The 3,166-nt window shown below is 44.5% G+C and overlaps 1 protein-coding gene across 1 annotated transcript in view; it reads left to right on the forward strand.

The window, feature by feature from the left end:
* Positions 1-684, forward strand: part of LOC106806067 (glyoxylate reductase/hydroxypyruvate reductase-like) — a 20,634-nt gene extending 19,950 nt beyond the window's left edge. Inside the window, exon 8 of the mRNA XM_014807913.1 lies at positions 612-684. The gene's annotated coding sequence lies outside the window, so the exon portion shown is untranslated. The remainder of the gene's footprint in view (positions 1-611) is intronic.
* The last annotated feature ends 2,482 nt before the right edge of the window (positions 685-3,166 follow it).

The following is a 3,166-nucleotide window of genomic DNA, read 5'->3' on the forward strand; positions in this document are numbered from 1 at the left end:
GGTGAGTTACAGCTGCAGTCTTCGTGAACACCAGCTGGTGAGTTACAGCTGCAGTGTTCGTGAACACCAGCCGGTGAGTTACAGCTGCAGTGTTCGTGAACACCAGCTGGTGAGTTACAGCTGCAGTGTTCGTGAACACCAGCCGGTGAGTTACAGCTGCAGTCTTCGTGAACGCCAGCTGGTGAGTTACAGCTGCAGTGTTCGTGAACGCCAGCTGGTGAGTTACAGCTGCAGTCTTCGTGAACACCAGCCGGTGAGTTACAGCTGCAGTGTTCGTGAACACCAGCTGGTGAGTTACAGTTGCAGTCTTCGTGAACACCAGCTGGTGAGTTACAGCTGTAGTGTTCGTGAACACCAGCCGGTGAGTTACAGCTGCAGTCTTCGTGAACACCAGCTGGTGAGTTACAGCTGCAGTCTTCGTGAACGCCAGCAGTTGACTTACAGCCGTGGAAACATCAATCCATGAGTATTTCGTTACCCGTACGTTCACGGCAGGTACACGTATTTGAAATGAGTAGCTGCTGAAGTACAGGTTTCAGCTGAGATTTAATTCGGAAACCACTTTGTTGTCTTTAGGTGACAATTAAAACTGTGCTCCCTGACTATTTCAGTAGCAATTCGCAAGAAGATGTACGATTACAAGTCAATGAAAACTGAGTGCAAATCTCCAGTGAAGACTTTCTGTTTATTATGGCTCTGTGATGTAATAGGGGAACCGTGGTTGACCAGTCTGCTCTGTATGAGGCTCTACGGGATGGCGTCATAGGAGCTGCTGGTATAGATGTGACAGATCCAGAACCGTTGCCAATAGATAGTCCACTACTTACACTCAAAAATTGTGGTATGTACACCATTGCATTCTAGTTTACAGTTGTTATAATAGTAAATTGCACGAACGTAACAGACATTCCTAGGCTTAAAATTATTCTGTAAAATAGCTACTAGAATGGTAGTTCTTTGACTTGTAGTAGATTTTGCTGCTATGCTGCTTTGCTTTCTATGCAGCTTATTAGGTCTCATTTCACAGCTAATATGAAAGAGCCTATTTTATTTACTGCTAACTTTCTTAGGGAGATTATGTGAAAGTAAACTGTGTGCACATACACTAGACAGGCCAGCTGTTTCTTTTTCTTGTAGATACTTTTGCAGTGTGCTCAGCGTTAACATACTAGTATAATGTGACAGGGTAGTAATGTGGTTAAAGTCACAAAGCTGTAACACGATTATTTGTTCACTGTTACAGTGGTGCTACCCCACATTGGCAGCGCAGTAGTGCAGACACGGGAAGATATGTCTAGCCTAACAGCACGTAACATACTTGCTGGGCTCCGAGGCCAACCAATGCCCAGTGCATTCAACGTTTGAGAAAAGCTGGAAAGGATGGCAATAAATCTCAATCTTTTAAAGTACAGTGCATTGATGTGAAATATATGTGTGTGTGTGTGCGTGCGTGCGTGCGTGCGTGCGTGCGTGCGTGCGTGCGTACGTGTGTGTTGATATGCTATGAGTTAAAAACCAATCTATTTTCCGTTTTGGTTCAAAACTAAAACTATGGATGCAATATGGGATAAAGGTCAGAGCTGTGATGATTATCATGTGACGTGTACGTGCCAAATAAAGGTCACTACTAAGTTACACAGAGAAGTTCTTGACTATATTTCCTCATTAATTATGAATCAGACATAGGCCGAACTAGTTTGTATTAATTGTATCCCCCGCGACGAAGTTGGCGGGGATACTATGGTTTCATGTCTCCCAGCCGCCGCCGCCGCCGCTCGGTCCGCCGCAGAGAATTTTCCTTCCGCTCTATAACTCCTATGACCTAGCGTGATCAAACTTGGTATACTTACACATCTTGAGGAGAAGGTGTGCAAAGTACCAAAACCAGGTCACTGCGACTTTTATTTGACCTTTACCTTGACCTTGATCATATTTCCTTTCCGCTCTATAACTCGGCCCCTAATTGACCTAGCGCTACCAAAACCAGGTCACTACGACCTTTATTTGACCTTTACCTTGACCTTGATCATATTTCCTTTCCGCTCTATAACTCGGCCCCTAATTGACCTAGCGCTACCAAACTTGGTATACTTACACATCTTGGGGAGAATGTGTGTCGCGTACCAAAACAAGGTCACTGCGGCTTTTATTTGACCTTGATCTTGACCTTGATCATATTTCTCTTCCACTTTATAACTGGGCCCCTAATTGACCTAGCGCGACCAAACTTGGTATACTTACACATCTTGGGGAGAAGGTGTGTCGCGTACCGAAACCAGGTCACTGCAACCTTTATTTGACCTTGACCTTCACCTTGACCATCATATTTCCCTTCCGCTCTATAACTCGGCCCTTAATTGACCTAGCGTGACCAAACTTCGTATACTTACACATCTTGGGGAGAACACGGGGGATACATGTAGTTGGCGACAACTGCCCTTTCTAGTTTCAGTGGAAAACTTAACTCTAGTATTACCGAATTGTACTTTAAGCTACAAGTTGAGACAGTTCGCATTTTCGGTTTGCATTTTGGTGCAATTTTGGAAGACTGGATAGGGTTTATATTAGTACTTGTATAAATCAAGAAGTTTACGCGAACTTGCCTGCATGCCTGCCTGCATGCATGCAAGCCTGACGTCATACTTTGAATTTACGCGAGTGGCCGTTAGACTTTTGTGGCGCCACGTGTTATATCAGGTGCCGTTCAAAGTATAGCCAATCTCTTAGGTCTCAGCCAATCCTAGGTTATACTTTGGAGAATGATAATTAATGTAATGAGATAGGTGAAGCTTGGTAAACCGTATAACCCGTTTTTCACACCACCCTTGGGAATTGTGTGCATTTTTAGCTCACCTTGACATCGTCAAGCTGAGCTATTGCCATGGGTCGTCGTCCGTCGTACGTCCGTCCGTCCGTCCGTCTGTCAACATTTCGCTACGGTCAACAATAACTCAGGAACCGTTTGACCCACATGTTTGAAATTGGGTATAGTTGTTACTGCTATGCTCCCATATTAAACGTCCTATTTTGAAGCACGCCAGTCGACGTACTTTCGAGCCACGGCAATTTTTTGGCAAAAATGGGAATTGCCATTATAGTCCGGTGGCTTAGCAAAATTTTTGTGACACGCTGGTCCAAAGCACCAAAATTGGTACAAATGCTCCTT

Source organism: Priapulus caudatus, unplaced genomic scaffold (assembly GCF_000485595.1).
Source record: "Priapulus caudatus unplaced genomic scaffold, Priapulus_caudatus-5.0.1 Scaffold7, whole genome shotgun sequence".
In the NCBI taxonomy this organism is placed as follows: Eukaryota; Metazoa; Priapulida; class Priapulimorpha; order Priapulimorphida; family Priapulidae; genus Priapulus; species Priapulus caudatus.